General features: G+C 41.7%; 1 long non-coding RNA gene across 1 annotated transcript; it reads left to right on the top strand.

Annotated features, from left to right (window-relative positions):
- Positions 1-1,725: 1,725 nt before the first annotated feature.
- On the top strand, positions 1,726-19,474 carry LOC134480423 (uncharacterized). The gene is made up of 2 exons (XR_010054884.1): positions 1,726-9,159; positions 10,441-19,474. It is a non-coding gene; the product is annotated as an uncharacterized LOC134480423 (long non-coding RNA).
- Positions 19,475-19,686: the final 212 nt, after the last annotated feature.

Here is a 19,686-nt window from a genome sequence, read left to right on the forward strand (position 1 = left end):
GTCAGAGGTTATCTGTGTCTGAATCTAAAACCAAGAATTAGCTTGTATTCTTGGTTCAGTCTCTCTTCCAGAATCAGAGAAAAGGAAGCCAGCCTGTGTCACATAGAGCACGCAGTGAAGTGCCCATGGGAGAATCACCAAGTCACGAGTTGGGAGCGTTGTTTACGGAGAGTCTATGTATCAGAAGACTTGAATCTTTAACTTTAATTAACCCAAAAATAACGATCTTAATGGAATATCAGGATAATGTGGCTTTATTTTGGAGTTGCAGGTGTTACTCTGATGTTAACCCCTTCAAGCACAATGGCAAACATGGAATTTTTTTTTTTAAATAACCTTCCTTCTGTTTTTACAACGGTGGTTCTGAAATGTGGAGTTCGGTCTTGACGGTTCACCAAGGTCTTGACTTTCATTCCCGTGATGGATGCTCATAATTTCCCTTGGTGCTATGCTAGGGATGGCACTCACTCTTCGCCTAGGCTTCATGAGCATCCCACATGCACCGCCTCCCTTTTCATGATGCTGAGCGTTGAAGAAGCCCTAGGCATGTTTTGCTATGAATGTTGTGAATGGGAATGAAGTATAGAAGTGTACAAATGTGAATCGGGGAGTCAGTAAACAAATAATGTACAATCAGCCATGTCAGACACTCGTGCATCTTATGAGGGCAATGGGGTGGAAGGCAAGATCCCAGGAGACTCTCGAGCTCAGCTGGGCGGGGCGGGTTCTTGCTGAGCCTGTGGTAGAGTAGGCAAGACTATGAATGCAGAGTTTTCATCCATGCCTCTGAGGCATTTGTATTCCCAGAGTAAGCTGGCAAACTCTCTTCTTTTAGAAATGTGATGGTTTATAGTGTGACGGTTTAAATGTGATGGTTTACCAAACACGAATTACTCTCATGTGCAAATAAATGTGTTAGTAACAGACATCTAAGAAAACCACAGCTAACGGCTGTGTTTGCCAACTCTGGTTATTTATTAAAATAAAGTGAACAACTATAAGGCGACCTATGGAGAATGTCATTATTATTTCAACATGTAAAACCGTGATGGTTCAGCCGGGCGAGGTGGCTCAGATGTAACCCCACCTCAGGAAGCTTAGTCAGGAGAGTGGCTGTGACTTTCTGTCCAGCCTGGGTGGTAGTATAAGAACTTATATTAAATTTTAAAAAACCCTGACAAACAACCCCAGAAGATAATGTGTAGTAAACATTAACTAAACACTCCATTGCCATGTGGTAGTTAATTCTTATAGAAGTCTTCAGAACTGGTGTAATCAATATGGTCGTATCAGAAATGAAGTGAGTTAGGCCAAGAGAGAACAGTTTATCCATGTGACACAGCTTGGAAGTTTAGGAGCCAGGATACAAAGATTATAATCAGAACACTCTCTCACTATGTACACTACCACATTCACAGAACAATCCTTTCTTACACTCAAGGCTTGGGGTGTTAGTATCAGCTGAGATTTTTTCATATGACGTAAGTTTTTTGTTTGTTTTAAGAATGGCACTTTTGTTTTCACAGCCAGTGGCAATCTTTAATGTGGTCTTGGGAGGTTTTTTTTTTTTTTTTTTTAAATGTGCTTTTTAGCAGAAAGTCTACTGTGAGGGGGAAAATGTGTTATATCAAAGCAATATTCTATGTAAACAGAAAAGAAAAAAGGGGAAGGAGAGAGAGAGGAGAGAGAGAGGGAAAAGAGGGGGAAGAGAGAGGGGAGACACACACGCACACAGAGGAGAGAGAGAGAGAGAGAGAGAGAGAGAGAGAGAGAGAGAGAGAGAGAGAGAGAGAGACTATAAAGGAGAAAAAGGAAAATGTTATTTAGCAGTAAATAGTTATTTGAACTGAAGTTCCCACATGATTTCCCAAACAACATGAATAATTTAGTTTGAAATGTTAGAATGATACGGGTTATGTTGTAATAGTTGTTGGTAAATTATTGCCCTAATCCGAGAAGTCGCTTCTACTTAGGACGGTAACCCATAGCAAAATTTGCAACTCTTGGGATATCGTGTTCTGCTTTTCTTCTAGGAGACTCATGGCTGGAACACTGTAAGTGCTGGATGCCTGGTTTGGTCAGCAGTGTAGCAGAGGTCCACTTCATTTTCTACAGGCCTCGGAGACCCTCACACATCAAGGACCCACATGCTCTGTGCGCTTCTTTCTGAGAGCTGGTCCTCTCGTCCCGCCTTCACGTCTCAGAGCTGCGCGCACATTTCCAGGGTCTGCAAAGAAAGCAAGGCTTTCCAGAACCCAGGATAAGCTGTCAATTTTGCAGGGCAGATCTGTTACTCCTTGGAATTTATGCCCTATGGGATGAGTGCTCTACACAGAATTTTGAAAGCTGACAGCTCAGTGTTGGCAGCTGAGTTTTGACATTCACGCTGTTATCAAAACTCCCTCCAACAGCTGACACTGTAGGTATGTGGCAGTTAAGCCTTCTGTGAGGCATGTTTATCTAGCAGGAAAAAAGCTGTCAGCCCCTTATTATTCTATTATCCTGAGCATTTCAGCTGCCTTTATGTTAATCAACTAAAATGAACACGTTTTTGAGATATCTGCAAAGACAGGGCCAATAAAAAGCCAGGGTTAGGATTATAGTCTTCTCGACACGAGGCTCAGTGCGGAACCGAGGCCTGTTTGCTTCAAAAGATTTGTTTGGAAAATTTACCTGTGGTTCTGAGAAACGTAGAAGTAATATGAGTTCACAGAGTTCACTGTTCTCATGAATCTCACATACAGTCCTTTCCCTGTGGATTTAGAGGAAATAAACGCTCTATATTTATGTAAGATAGAGCTCATATAATTAGAAATGCTGATACCTGAAAAATACATTCTGTCCAGATAAAGATAAGTTGAAATGTTTGAAAAGGGATACTGTGACCCTCAATCTGAATCCTGTTACATGTTGAAACAAATCACAGTTTGATAAGTGAAAGGGGGATTAGAATTCTTTTGAGGAAGTGGGAGTAGGAAGGATCGAAGACATTACTTCTGATACAAATTATTTTTGTTAGTGGAAAAACACAAGCAACCTACTAATGATAAAAAGAATTTATCTTTTAGTAAGAATGTAATTGCCTTCCCACCCTAGGAACATGCAAAATATACATGAGTATGCACACACATACATACATTTACACACACCTACACACAGTCTTACATACACAGTTACACACACTCTTACACAGTGCTACACACATAGAATTTTCACACACGCACTTTTACACTTATACATATACATATTCTTACACACATGCACACTCTTACAACTCTCTTAGACACATACACATATTTATACTTACATACTCTTGCACATACTTTTACATACATACATACTTACACACTCTTACACACATGCACACTCTTACACACACTTTCTTAGACACACAATTTTATACTTACGTGCTCTTGCAATACTCTTATATACATACACACTTACACACTCTTACACGCATACACACTCTAACACACTCTTAGACATGCACACACCTTTATACTTACATATTCTCGCACATACAATACAGTTTTACACACATACCTGTACTCTTACACACACACACACTCTTACTCATCTTTATTAACTAACAAATCAACACAGAGACACAAAAACTTAGCCTCATCAAAGAATGCAGCAAAGAGCCCTATCATACCCTATAATCCTGAAAAAGCACAATGTGTCTCAAAAATAATTAACACACCCACTGAGAATCTGATGTTCTTCTGTACTGGGAACTTAGTGTGATGAAATGGCTTTGAAATGGATCGTGCCATATTCCCGTATACCCCAAACCAAACAGACAGTCCATCCAGTAAATAAAACTGTAAATGCTCAGTGAAATGGCATGAAGTATATTTAGGAGATATAATGTATTTTCTTATGAAGCTGCCTTGCAGACAGCAATCTTGAACTAAGCAGTGCCCTCTCTAGTCTGAGCTAGAGGCTAGGTTTTAAGTGGATGTATTAATGACTTTCCTCATCACTGACAAAAAACAACCCAAGAAAGGAAGGTGTACTTTGACTCAGGGTTTAAGGGATCCATTCTTTTGAAGCAGGATAGTCATGTCAGCAGGAAAAGGTGTATAGCAAGGATGTGAGGTGGACTGAGGCAGGGGATAGAAAGCAGGGACAACAGACCTCAGGCTGAGATCCACCCATCAAGGTCTATTCCATGAGAGACCCTTCTCCAGCTGGTCCCCACCTTGTTTCTAGAAACTTGGTAACAGAACCATCTGTGGGAGAGCCACGTTTTTAACTCACATGCCTATGTAGGAAATTTTATATGTACACCTTGACAGTGACTTCGCAAGGGAATTAATAATAACTTACAGCAATAATAGAATGTAATACTATTACATTCTATAAATATAATAAAGAATACTTAAAGAGTGTGTGTATTAGCTGTGGTGTGGTTTTAAGCCCTGTGTGTGTGTGTGTCTGCATGTGTGTGTGTGTGAATATGGGTGTGTGTGAATATGGGTGTGTGTGTGAATGTGTATTTATTGTGTGTGAGTGTGTGAGTGTGTGTGAATGTGTGTGTGAGTGTGTGTGTGAATGTGTGTGTGTGAGTGTGTATGAATGTGTATGTGTGTGTGTGTCTGCATGTGTGTGTGAATATGGGTGTGTGTGCGTGTGTGTGAGTGTGTGTGAATGTGTGTGTGAGTGTGTGTGAATGTGTATGTGTGTGTGAGTGTGTGTGTCTGCATGTGTGTGTGAATATGGGTGTGTGTGTGCGTGTGTGTGTGAATGTGTGTGTGAGTGTGTGTGTGAGTATGTGTGTGTCTCCATGTGTGTGTGAATATGGGTGTGTGTGTGAATGTGTGGGTGTGAATGTGTGTGTGAGTGTGTGTGAGTGTGTGTGAGTGTGTGAGTGTGTGTGAATGTGTGTGAGTGTGTGTGTCTGCATGTGTGTGTGAATATGGGGGTGTGTGTGCGTGTGTGTGAATGTGTGTGTATTGTGTGTGAGTATGTGTATATGTGTGTGTGTGAGTGTGTGTGTGAATGTGTGTGTGTGAGTGTGTGTATGTGTGAGAGTGTGTGTGTGTGTGCATGCATGTTGTATACACATCTGTAGAGATATGCACGCATGTGTAACATTGGATCTTCAACATGTTTGAATTTGGTAGATGCTGTCACTGTCCCTGCTCCTTCTGAGAGGAGGAAATAAAGGTTTAAAGAAATTAAGTAGCTCATCCAAGGTCACAAAGAGAGGAGAGTAAGTCTGGACCATCTTGACTGCAAAGCCTACTCTATTTGTTTATCCTTATTTTCTACTGCACCTTGAGCCACCAGAACATTTACATGTTAAAATATGTTAATCCAAAGTTTATCTGCACTACAGGGATTTCAGAATTCCAATGAGTTCCTTAAAAAATGCCACCAATACAGTGAAAAGGAACAGCCACTACAGTAGTGGTGTTTTCAGGTCTTCCGTACAAAATGCCCAGGGGCAGACTTGATAATGGGAAAACATTGATTGAGAGTTTAAAAGGTGATGGACTTCAGCACCGATAACAGCCAAATTCATATCTCTGCGGTTTCCCTCTCATATTTTTTAATTCCCATTTCCACATTTGAAAAGCTGTTTTTTAGAAGCGATGACAGCAGTATTACAGAATCAGCCCTAATCACGGCTGTCAGCTCAGATTAGCGCAAAGAAAATTTCCTTCAGTCTCTTCTACACATCTGTTCTAGCTTGACTTTTTTTTTTTTTAAAGATATGTGACTGGTGGGATGTAGCACGGTGTATAGTATATTCTCTTCTGTATTTAGAGCATTTTTCCATGTTCTCTGTTGCCTAATTCCCTGAAAGTTGTTCTACTAACACAGCATAGTCACTCAGCTTTAAGCAGGCTCGAAGGAACCAGTGCAACTGAGGATGCTTGCCTCAAGTGGAAGAGTCGCTGGGACTGAGACCCTCTTGGTTTTGTTGTTTTCATATTTTTGTATGATTTTCCTATGTCCTTGTGCACCTCTGAGTTTTGGAGTTATAGGTCTTAATTGCAGTATTAAGGTAATACAAATTGACCTTTTCTTTTTGGAGAAGGCTTCCATTTTTGCCAGAAAATGATATAATCCTGTGCCACTTATTACTAATTTTTTTTTTTGGTTCTTTTTTTCGGAGCTGGGGACCGAACCCAGGGCCTTGCGCTTCCTAGGCAAGTGCTCTACCACTGAGCTAAATCCCCAACCCCTACTTATTACTATTTTACAGCACACTCGTATGTGTGTATATGTGTGAGCATGATCTGGCCTCATTTATTACTAATTGCAACATTTGTGTGTATGTGCACACATGCACGTGGGCACACCTCACACACTAATCTTTGACCGAGCACCAGGTTTTTAGACTGTTTGCTTTTATATTTTCCAAGGGGATTTTCCTAGATATTTTAAAAACACACACATTTATTCGCTTGTTTCCATTCCTGACTGTTGGCATGGAATTGAGCTCGATTCAGAATTTCTAGTAAAGAAGATGATTTGTAAAATCGTCACCCGGATCTTCTCTAAATCTCTGACAGAGAGCATTGTCTTGTGCACAGCTGTGGCCATCATTCCTCTCTTCTTTAGCATCTTGAGAAGAATAGAAACGGTGGGGATGGTGCTTTTAGTGATTTGCCTATAGGCATATCTAGTGGCGACCGATAATGGGCAAGTATTGATTTGTAAGTTGAAACTCATCAGGATCCATAACAGCCACTTCTATAGCCTAAAACCTTCTACAAAGTCTTTGGCTTCTGGCCAACTCTTGCTCTTTCTAAAAGTCAATCATAAAAACATGAAAAATACAGGGATTTATACTGACACTTAAACAGTCTCAAATTCCACTCCAAATCATCCCAGAGATTTGAAATTTTGTTTTACAATTCAGAATGGGGCTATATACTTTCATTTTCCCATAGCCTAAGGTGAAGTAAAAACCTGTGAAATTTTCTGGGTCTTTTGATAAATGTTTCTGAGTCTTTTCTCCTTTGTATGTAGTCTGATAACAATTTCTACTTTTAAAATTATTATAAAGATAATAAAGTAGATATTGTAAAGAATGAGGAAATATATTTTTTTAATTTGATTTATTTATTTATTTTGGTTGAGCTAAGAAAGAAATTTTTGTGTTCGTTAGGACCCAGCCTTCTGTACTTTATAATGATTGGCATCAGTATTTTTCCAGTATATGGATCGTTTACATAAGATCACTTGTGGTGCATGGTAAAAATAATAATAAAATCCAATGACCAGGGGATGGTGCCCAGAGAGTACATGTTTAACAACATCAGCCCAAGGGGATCCCTTCCCCTAAAGTCTGTGAGGCATTTACTTACCTTGGATGTACTGAGTGTAAATCACAGTTTGCCTTCGAGGTGACAATGTCATCAGTCTGCAACCTTGTTCAATGAAGCTTCCATGAAATTGATGGGGAAAGAGAAATGGAGGTTTCTCACCCGGTGTTACACAGGCAACAAGGGGCAGGATCTAGGCCCTCGTTTTAGGTGTCCACTCCAGTTAGCCATGCGATAGTGCAGTATGTTTCTTCCCAGGGGAGAAACGGGATTTTAGCCGTAGCTAGTTTCAGACAGGCGTTCGAATCTACAAACTAGTCTCTGGAAAATGGTTATTTTCAAATAGTTGAGTTATTTTATCTGGACTGTGCTCAAGGGGGCAGCTCAGAGAACAATTGGAGTCAGAAGACACTGAAACTGGAGTAAATTGGGAGACCAATGCCGTTTCTGTCATATCAGTGGCGTAGCCAAGATTAGCCTTAACAAAACCACACAAATTACCTTTTACAAGGCATCTGGAATGAAATAGTTCCCACAAATACAGCATTGTGAATTTCATAAAAAATGTTTGTTTGTTTTTTTTTAGTTTTTACCTGTTGAATTTTAACATTAATCAAATTAACACGTCAAGTTCCTACAATAGGAATTGTTTTGTGAACTCTATAAAACAGAACCACGTTGCAATTTATCTTCTTGTCCTTGGAATTTAATTTTTGTTGATTGTTTAGACTCATTTAAAATGCTTGTTTATTTAACAAATTTGGGTAAACGATAGATTTTTTCCTTTGAAAATATTTTTATATGTGTACTTAACACTTTATTTACTATGTAATATGACAGTATTTATTTTTAGATGAACACACTCACTTGGTCATTGTCTTAGGGTTTTACTGCTGTGAGGTACCATGACCAAGGCTACTCTTTCTTTTTTAAACATTTATTTTATTTATATGATGTACTGTTGCTATCTTCAGACACACCAGAAGAGGGCATCGGATCCCATTACAAATGGTTGTGAGCCACCATGTGGGTGCTGGGAATTGAACTCAGGACCTCTGGAAGAGCAGTCAGTGCTCTTAACCGCTGAGCCATCTCTCCAGCCCCCAAGGCTACACTTATAAGGACAACATTTAATAGGGGCTGGCTTATGGGTTCAGAGGTTCAGTCCATTATCATCACGGTTGGACATGGCAGCATCCAGGCAGGCATGGAGTTGCCGAGAGTTCTACATCTTCATCTGGAGGCTGCTAGGCGAAAGCTAGGGAGTTAGGATGAGGGTCTTAAAGCCTATGCCCACAGTGACACATCTACTCCAAAATGGCCACACACACTCCAACAAGGCCACCCCTCCTAATATGCCACTCCCTAGGCCACGCATATTCAAATCATCACAGTCATCCTAAGTATTTTTGTCTATTTCTGCTTCCCATTTTACACATGTTAAGCACAGAATGGGTAGGTGACTTCTCTTGCCCAAGCTCTAATTGTAATGACATCATAATGGGGATTAGGAAGCCTCACTAGGAAATACATCTGCATTGCTCATCTCCGTGATTTCATTTAAGTATGCACTGGATCTTCACAGCTCTGCCAAATATGATAGGAACGACCTCTAAATACGGAGGAGGACTTGTTAATTTAATTTTTTTGTTATGTTGGAGTTGGGAATATAGCACAGTAGTAGAATTTGTGTCTGTTGTACTCAAGGACCTGGATATGACCTCCAGTACTACAACTCAAAAAAAAAAAAAAGTGTCCCTTTATGTGCCCTGGATGCCATTACGGTGCCGCTCCCATCCAAACAGTGACTCAGCAGTTGACTTCTTGCCTCCTGTAGCTGCCAGCTGGAACAAGTCTCCTCCAGGATATGAAGGAGGTGGGTACACTGGCTGTTAATTGCCTGGGTTTGTAAGGTCACATGACAAATATTCAGATTCACTGGATGGCAATGGTCACCTGCTCACCTGCGAGGAGGGTTGGGTAATGGAGAGGAATGTGGATATCTTCCCACACTAACAATTTCCTCTACAGTAAAAAAAAGGGGGGGGTTATAAATACAGCAAAACAATATAGAGTATGTTGCATTTACCTATAGGTCCTTATTAGGGAATTAGTTCAATGACCCCAACAATGTACTGTGACTTGAATCAGTTTCTTCATGCACAGGGTAGGTATTATACACAAGAAACCTAACTGATACGGGTGTTGTCACTATGAGGGAAGGTAACAGAAGTGACTTAATCATATCCCAGTGTTTGGGACTCAGTATAGTGTGGCTATCAGTCCGTGATTCCAGAAACAGGAATTGAGAGGCTGCCAAAACACATTTGTAATGAGTAATTTGACATTTATCTATTGCAAAGGAGTCAGCACGAGGCTTTATGGAGAATGGATAGTAGAAAGTTTGTGTTTGAAGGCTAGAGTCTGCCGTGGAGCCAACATGAGTGGATGTGTCCCTTCAAGGGTGACCAGGAAAGAATGCTCTCTCTCTCTCTCTCACCCTGAGCAGCTGTGTACATTTGCGTAGTAGACCTTCAGCTGGATGGCGGTGCATACTCAGAATATGGAGACTCGTGTACTTTATGATATCTGTTTATCTAAACCATAAAAAAAAACCCTCTCCCTGAAAGAAACACCCCAGTTTATGTTTAATCAAATATCTGGGTACCTTAGGATCCAGTCATGTTGATTCACGAAATCAGCCATTACAGACATCATCATCATAGTCATCACTGTTGCCATCACCACCACCACCACCCCCTCCACCACCACCACCATCATCATCATCATCTTTATTTTCACCACCATCACCATCATCACCATTTCCTTGTTTCTCAAGTTTACTTTTGTTTCTAAAGATTTTTTTTGTTATTTTTTAAAGGTCTAAATTAAAAATTAATTCCTGGGTAGCAATGGATACCATACCAATTGTAAGTCTGAGTGAAGTCAGATTTGGGTGCCCATAGTGAGTGGATCAAATTGGTAGCCTTCTTAACTACACCTCTCTCTCTCTCTCTCTCTCTCTCTCTCTCTCTCTCTCTCTCTCTCACACACACACACACACACACACACACACACACACACACACACACAAGGCCTCACTATACAGCCCTTGCTAGCTTTGAACTCACATTAATCTGCCTGTCTCTATTTCCAGAATGTGTGGGGGTCAAAGACTTGTGCTGGGAGACCACATTTTGATGATCAACAGCTACAAGGGAAAGTGAGCAGTCAGTTCCTTTAAAGCCTGTGAAGAGCACACGAAGCAGAACTGACCCGGAAACCAGTACTCTTTGACCTTGTCGCACTGTTAACGGTGGTCTTGTAACACATAGCCCAATTTTACCTGGACTTGAGTGACCGTGTGGAAACTAATCAGTTCCATCACCCTCAGACTTGCAGTTCACGAAGCCCTCACTGAACTGGTTTCCAGTCAGCCGAGGCGAGGAGGAGGAGATCTGCCCAAACTATTTGGGTTGTTTAAATAAAACAATCAGCTGGTAGACATCATGGATACACAGATGAAGAGATATTCCACAGCCAACTCCATCCCCAAAACACATTGGGCAGACACAAAAATCCTGGAAAGATACTGTGTTCTTGGTGCCCAGAAGTCTAGCGTGCACAGGTTTTGACAAAATGGTGGAGAAAATAAACCACAGACACACAATGCTTTCCAGGAAAGGGGCTCATTTTCAGAAAACCAAGCTGGAAAATTCCAAGGAATTGGGCAAGCTACCCTGTCACACCACTGGGCTGAACTGCCCCATCCACAGTTACGACAGTCAAGTGCACAGGTGCGTGGGAGATCCGTGGCCAGCAAGGTCTTCCCAAGGAGGGAAGGAAGCTGTATGTGTCAGGGTATCTGTCAGAGTCTGCAGAACAGTTGTCTTGAGATTGCCAACACGATGTGGGTCACCAAAAATGTGGCTTCACAGCACACACCTGGTGTGTTAGCAAGAAGCATCTGTAGGAAAATATTAGTTTTGTTTGAAAATATTAAAAGATAGAATGGCTATGTTTCATGTCACTTTATTCAAAAATAAAATTTAAAAGCTCTCCCTCCCTCCCTCCCTCCCTCCCTCCCTCCCTCCCTCCCTCCCTCCCTCTCTCCCTCCCTCCCTCCCTCCCTCTCTCATGTTGAGACAGGGTTTCTCTCTCTACTCCTGACCATCTTGGAGCTCACTCTGTAGACCAGGCTGGTCTCAAACTCACAGAGATCTTCTTGCTTCTACCTCCTGCGTGCTGAAATCCAAGGCATGCCCCACCACATGTACAGCAAATGTTCTTCTCTTACCAGATAAAATAAAAGTGTGTGACACACTGACACAGTTTCTATATTTAATATTAAATATTTCTATATTTAAGTTGAGTGATGCGTGAGCTTTGAGTACCACAGGCATTGGAAGCTCTGTGAGGTGTATTGTTCCGTTCTCTTGCTTTTACTAGTGAGCAAATTCTGTTCTGTGTCCCATGATGCCCTGCTGCTGGAGTTACATAAATGCTGAGCCAGTTACGTGTTGATTTGAACCTTGACCTGACTGTGCTTATAATGCCAATATGTAGTGTGGCACATACCTCAACTACAGGGTGCAAAAGTATGATGAATAAGGAAACAGTATGCTCTTGGCTTATTTCCATAACTGTTATGGTTTACCATAGGAAGGCATCTGCACTGTTCTTCTATGGAGCTACACCGAAAGGCCTGCTCACATATGCACACCCATCGACATATTGCTTAGGTCAATTTAATTAGGTTCAGCAGAGGAGAACATGCACCACTCTAAATATTTACTCTCTTTATGAAGTTCTGTGAGGGTTGAGACAGACATCAATCATAAAGACTCTCATCCGGAAGTCTCTTGCAAAACCAGGTTTTAAAGTGATTCAACTTATGAGATATCATAGTGAGGGGTGAGAACTAAACGAAAGGATGTTAGAAATATTTAACAACCAATTTTCTGAAAATAAGATATGGAGAATTCGTACTTACAGTATATATCGATTTTAACTAATTAAAAAACTATGCAGTATACCACAAGTGATTAAATATTCCCGACTTTGAGTATAATTATAAATTCCACAGTTGTAATACTTTTATTGTTTTTTTATTTTTGCCAAACATTTGTACTGCCAGTCAAACTATGACTATAGTTAATCAGCCGCTGTAACGGATTCATTGCTATTTCTAATCAGTAAATAAAGCAAAGGTATATCGTAGAACGCCATTCACTTCTCAGTCATTTGAGTAGCACCCTCGCCGATGATGTAATGGTTTGAAAACACTCAATGTAACTGGTAATCTTTAATCACCATGGAAACACTTCTCTGGGTTTGTCTGTGAGGATATTTCCAGAAAGGTTTAGCTGAGGAGGGAAAACCCTTTCTGAATACAGGGACATTTCATCTCACTGTCCTAGAATAGAAAGGAGAAAGAAAGCTGAACCCTAGAGTCCATATCTCTCTGCATCTTGACTGCCCATGCACTGTGTCCAGCTGCTTTATACTCTGGCCCCGGTGGATGTAGCCTCCATGATGGACTGTGCCCTCAAGCTGGGAGGCAGAGTCAATCCTTCCCTCCTTACGTTGCTTTTATCAAGTATTTTTTTTTTTTTTGGTCACAGCCATGAGAAGAATAATATACCAGAAGGACACTGCAGGTCTAAATAGCAAGTCAAGCTTATTTCCCAGTCCTCTCTGATTGCAAATGTGTCAATATTTCCACCCTGGATGACTTCCAGCCATCAATGTGTGATGTCACTGGGCCTGAGGAGAGAGGGTCACCAGTCCGGCCTGAGGAGAGAGGGCCACCAGTCCACCGTTAGGTATTCTCATCATAACGACAGACATGATAAACATCAGTGACATGTGATAAAGCATAAAGAAGTAATGGGTCTACGTTTTTATTGCCTTGTTTTAATCTATGTAATAGGAGTTTAAATCATCTATGTTTTAAATACAAATTGCATTCTCAGTTGGCTCTTGGAAACCCTGAAAATCAAGCAAGTCCCTGAGCTGGTGGCTCATGCAGGCTCCTGCCTACCACTGGAGTGGGGATAAGACTTTTTTCTTTTTTTTTTAATCAAATGTAGCCTTTAACACTTTTGATTTTGCCCTAACAACATTTCCTTAACATTTAAAGTCTTCTAAATTTCCAATAGATTTCTTTAACTTTTAAATCTTGGGACTTCAACACCAGACCAGCAACATCCAGTTCAGTAGACTGAACAACTACTGGATTCTTGGTCTTTCCACTGGGAGACAGCCATTGTTGGACTTCTGATACGACAGCCTGTAGGCCAATTCCCATATAGTATGTATTAATAGTTATTCTATCAGATCCTTTGAGATACTAAATATGCCCAAGGATAAGATAATTTCCATAGGCTTTTAAATCTCTATCTGTCGATCTATCTATCTATCTATCTATCTATCTATCTATCTATCTATCTATCTATCATCTATCTATCTATTTTTTAAGCAGGGTTTCTTTGTGTAGCCATGGTTGGCTTAGAAATTGCTATGTAGACCAGGCTGGTCTTGAACTCACCTGCTTTTGTTCCCATAACTGGCTGCTGGGCTTGAAGACAGCCCCCAGCTCCCATCGATGTTTCATGGTTGTTTTTCAAGGTGGTTTTCCACTTTCACCAGGTGTCAGTCAGAAAATCATCTCATCTCACTTTGCTATGCCAGAGGTTACCTGCCCTATTTTAGATTTGGAGTGAAACCAATTATTGTTTAATTTATACCAAAAGTTTACTAGACCCTTTGAACTACACAGGGCCTGACTGTCCACACCTGAGACAGTCCTCTATGTACCTGCCCAGATGCTGGCTCTCAGGCATGCTAACCTGACCTGACCTGACCTGAGACTTCTGACATTGATAGAAGTTCTGTTTTGCAATGAAGAATTTCCAGTGCTCTGGGCACCTTGGCAAAAGCTATGATGGAGTGACATTAGGAGAAAGAAGGGAGGAATGAAACTGTTCCTAGCATTTTGTTCAACATTGGCCCAATCCATGTCAGCTGAGGTCACCATCCATGGCACCTTTCAAGTGAGTTCTGACCCTTGTGACAGGGCAAGCATTTCTGTGATCTCACTTGCAGCCGCTATACAGAGTTTTCTGTTGTCTTGATTAAAGTTACTGGTTTTAAGTTCTCTTTCCTCAGAGTCACTTGCCTGAGAGCACAACGCTCCTGGAAAACAAGTATATTGTCTTAAAGCCCTTGCAGTCACAGGCATAGCCTGTAGATCAGGACTGTCTCAGTTATAGCTCTCAGTATGCCTGAAGCATACTGAATCCTCAACTATCATTCACTTCTGCAATTGGAGACAATGACTGTTCATGTATTCAGCCAATAGAAACTGGATAACGGCACGTCCCTAGGTAGGTTTAAGGACTGAGGTCATTGGGACAACCATCACAGCTCTGCAAGAAGTTTATATTCTGGTGGAGAAGCTAAAAAGTAAGTGGTAATTAGGATGCCTCGAGAAACTGTGCCAGGAGTGGGAACACACAGGCTGCCCGTTTCAGCCACCACCCCCTCGCACTGCTTCCCAGAAGCAATGTTGAGATGCCATAAAAGGGTCTGAGAAAGTGGCAGTGTGTAGATCCCCATCTTCTCAGCTCTCTCTCCAACTGAGAAGTGAGATGGGAGCTGAAAAGGTTCAGGACCATATCCAGGTAACAGTTCTCTCTCTTGCTTTCTGCACTAATAGAAGAAGATTGATCTTCACCAGAGGAAAGCTGAGTTGCAGCTGCGGTGGGACACCTATGAGTTGCAAGAGAGAACCAAGAACCCAGGAAGACTTTCTCTCTGGCAATGGCCAGGTTGTGACTGAGAGGGGTCGCACAGTGTGCTATAGGAAATTGACTATATCTGTCTTGCTCCGTCTTCGATGGCTCATTATAGTGAGTTCTGACTTCTTGTGACTCCTCTTTATCTGCAGCATGGAGTTCCTTAGTGCAAGGCACAGAGCTGGCCCTGTCCTCCTCTACATGGCTCCTTAGTAGCAGGCTGGCACTCTTACCAAGCACCATACACTCAGAGTGGTCTGTCTTTCTGTCTCCCTGTATTTCTGTCTTTGCCTCTGTCTCTGTCTCTGTCTCTCTCTCTCTGCTTCTCTCTGTCTCTCTGACTCTCTGTCTCTGTTTCTCTCTCTCTCTCTCTCTCTCTCACACACACACACACACGAGAGAGAGAGAGAGAGAGAGAGAGAGAGAGAGAGAGAGAGAGAGAGAGAGAGGTGAATATATTCTGTGTCTCCCCTCACTCTGGTATCTCAGTGTTCTTCTTTCGTGGTATTTTACCTTTGCTTACAGTCTTCCCTTGGAATGTCCTGTCGTTATCTCTCTCCCCTCCTCTAGGCAGCAGTTCCTTTTCAGTTCTTTCTGACAGGTTAAATGCTCTCACTCTAAGGATTGTGAATCTAGTTTAATCTTGCACTGAGCATATTACGTTGCATGTGTATTTCTGCAAGCCTCCCAGCTATGTCTTCTCTATATTTGTATCAACCTAAGCCGAGCGCAGTGCCTGGATGGAATTGCTACTCTAGAAGTATTTGGTTATATAAATGAATCAAAGGATCCTTAATTGTCCCCTAAATGAGGAACACTAGACAGTGTCTGTTTGGTTTCCAACTAGAGTCTGGAAGCAGTAGGTGCCTTCATTTAACATTTGGACACAGGAATGTAGCAACCCATAGCCTGCCAGGCTGTATGCACCTGAAAGCCTTAGGAAATCTTGTCACCCTGCATTTTATTATGTGTCTACAATCCAAGCTGAATGGAGAGAAATGAATCCCGGCCAGTACTGAGCATCATGCCAGGAATAGAACAGTGGGCTATTGCAGTCAGCGAAACAAAAGGTTGCCATGGTGTGGCCAGGCAGTGCTCCTGACCTCTGTTGGAACCACATGCCTCCTTCCAGCATCCCAGAATCTGCTGCCACCCTTGCATTCTGGATGTAGTTTATCCCTTCAGACTTGCCCCTGTGGAAGGTTGCTGGCCCTCAGAGTCCCTTGGCAGAATAGTGAACAAGATCTCAGCTCCTTCTGGATGTTCAAATACCACATGACACGTAGTGTGTCAGCTAGGTGACAGAATGAGAGAGCGAGCCACTCTTGTAGCCTCGCTCCTCAGGACTCTGTCCTCTTTCTCTAAACTCAAGCTAGTTTGATCCCACTTAGCACTTGACAGAGGAGAGGGTAGGAAGGGTTAACTGAATAAAACCCTGTTTTCTTGTCGAGATGTTGGTCTGAGGGTTTCCATGAGATGGATGAGCGGGACCACAAGGCAGGAGAAAACACAATGCATCCTCAGTGCCTTTTTAGTGATTTCTAGACCTAAGGGAAGGGAGAGGGTCTCATATGATCTGCAATGAAAAGGTCATTTCTGGAATTTGGATGTTTTCCAGCTAAGTACATTCAGGGTGTCGTTGCTGGCACTGCAAGCTCGAGCCAGCAGCCTCCACACTGTGGTTTAACGCAGGGAGTGGCTGAGAATATTTTTGTCAGAGGAATGGTTTCTCTGCTTAGCCTCAATATTTCATAAAAAGCTCATTGCAGCAAATTTTTTCATTTGGCAGCATCTGCTGTGCTATCATCTTGGAATCTTCATAACAAGAGACGCTGTCACTTCAAGGTCAAATGAAGGTCTACTGACAAGGAGCCGTTCATTCTCTTACCATTAACTCTATATTAAAAAAAAACAAAACATACATTTCCCCCCATAAGAATGCAGGCAAAAGACACAACCAGCAGTGCTTTTTAGGAGGAATAAAAAAGAGTTAGTCCTCCTGAAATTGAAGAGAAAATAAAAAAGTCCAATTTTAGGATCAGAGTGGGATGATAGGAAAACTGAAACTGACACTGCCATTTTGGACAAAGTATTTGCATGGTAAGTCTGTTTCTTGGGAGAATGAGCTATGCTACTGTTGTCTGTCTGTCTGTCTGTCTGTCTGCCTCATATAATGCTAAGGATACTTAGTAAAGGATAGATGGAAGTCTATCAGGGACTCAAGGAAGGAGCTGCAGCAGAGACAATGGAGGATTGCTGCTTACTGGATTGCTCCATGTAGCTTGCCCAGACTGCTTTCTTGTACAGCCCAGGAGTCACTGACCAGCAGGGGTGGTGCTACCCATAGTGGACTGGGCCCTCCCTCGCTCATAATCATCCATCAAGAAAATGACCCACCTAAAGGTTAACTTAAGATGGAAATCATGGATTTTTATAAGATTAGAAAAAGAGTCCACTGCATTCAGGGACTAGGTTAATAGGAACTAGCCCCTTTCCATTTCCGGTTGAAGGCACTGGGTGCTACAACAATCAAGGGTTTTTTTTTTTCCTAGGGTTCATTCACAACGCTCTCTACTCTAATAGACAGGGCATGACGTGGGCTGTGCCTTTCCCAATAGCCAACCATGAAATAGCTTAGAAAGACCTACTTCTAAGCACTCTTGAAAGCAAGGTACTGTTGAAATTTATGAGTGCTTGATTCTGGAAGTCTGCTTATAGCATTGAACACAGGAAAAGGTCATGACATTATTCAATCAGTGTTTCTATGAAGGAACACCAAAAAAGAACAGCCATAGATTATGTTACGGGAAGGACAGAAAATGAATTATGAGGGGAGACAACATGTTGCCTGGGATATTGGCTTTGCCCGGAGTGGTTTGGGCACGCTCACTGACAGTAATTAGGAACAATGAGGAACAGTCAGTTAAAGTCTTTTGAACTCTGCCTGTACATGTTGCTGATGGTACACTAGAGTTTGCAATACAGACTTTTGTTTGCTCCCCACAGCCCGAGCAGTTTTGCCAAAGTCATTATTTGTAATTGCTTCGTCTCAAGCACCCCAATGAAAGGACATCTTCAGAAGCATCCTCTGCTGGTCTTCTTAACATAGGATCAACCTCATTCTAAAAAACAGACTCACCTCTGGTCTCACAGTTTATAGAATTCACATAAGTGAATGGCCCTTCATGAATGGGTCTAGCTGTTGACAAGTTGGATGTGAAGTTAACAATCACCATGAAAACGAGAGGCCACATACATGTGTATCTATAGACCACAATACTTTCTCTGATCTTGGGATATGAAGAAGGTAAAGGCTGGAAAAGTTCAAATCGGTTCTACATCACCCCTCGTCCCCTGTGAAATCTGTTTAAATGATTTGTTCATATTTTATATGGGCAAACTTTAATGGGGTTGGGTTTGGGAGGAATAGAAGTTTTGTTATTGGTAAAACCTCATCACCTTTCTACTACCTTTCTTAGCAGGCTTGCCTTAAGGCTTATGTTCTGTGATTTGGACCAATCATGTTCTCTCAGTCTAACATGAGATAGCTGGGTTGGGTGGGCTATGAGGTAGGGAAAGCGAAGATGAGGTATGTACATGATCTTTGGTTCAAGTCTTTTTGGTTCATGATTTTTGTTTCAAGGAAAGTTGATTTTGCTGTGGTGCACACTTTTGATCCTAGCACTCGATCCTAGCAAGTGGATATCTAAGTTCCGAAAAACTTTTTTTGTTGTTGTTGAAAAGTTGGGGGTCATTTGATACTTTAAAGGTTAGCAAGCTGGAAGTCATAAGGAAAATTTGCTTCACTGCTTGTTTTAAATAAAGTTTTATTAGAATACAGTCAGGGAAATTCATTACATCTTGAGTGCCCATGCTTTTGTACTAAGACAGTAGAGCAACTCTAAGGCCTGCAAGCTACATTTGCTGCCCTTTCCTGCACGAAATGTCTTGACCCTAATGCAGCTTTCCATAAGTGCTGGTTCTTAGGATTTTGCTGTGATCTTTGGTGATGTGCACAGTTCATGGTTACTCTAGACATGAAGTTTTTGTTTGTTTTCTCTTTTCTTTCTTCTTTTTTCCCTTTTCCTGATTATTATCTGTTTGTTCTTCTATTAGTTATCTTCCCTGACCCCCACTTATTTTATCCACTTCATTTCTTCTCTGCTTTTGAGACTCTGACTAAATCCACCTTGTAGCCTCTCATTTCATTCTCCATTGCTTTGGGCTCTCTCTGCGTTGTCTACTGTTGAGGGTCCTCATCTGGATTCCAATAGGTATCCCTTTCAGTTCCGTATCCTTTTAAAAACATTTTTAGTTTTTATTAATCATTTCATTTGTTTACACCTCAAATGATATCTCACTTTCCTGTTACCCCCTCTACCAACCTCCCCATCCCACACCCACCCTCCCCCCTCTCTTTAGCCTGTATGAGAGTGTTCCCTCACCCCCACTCTCCCACCCCACTGCTCCAGCATCCTTCTATGCTGGGGCATCAAGCCCTCCCTGGACTAAAGGCTTCTCCTCTCATTGCTGTCAGGCAAGGCCATCCTCTGCTATATATGTATCTGGAACTGTGGAACAGGTACACTCCTGGGTTGGTGGTC

The sequence above is a fragment of the Rattus norvegicus genome, chromosome 9, assembly GCF_036323735.1.
Source record: "Rattus norvegicus strain BN/NHsdMcwi chromosome 9, GRCr8, whole genome shotgun sequence".
NCBI classification, from domain to species: Eukaryota; Metazoa; Chordata; class Mammalia; order Rodentia; family Muridae; genus Rattus; species Rattus norvegicus.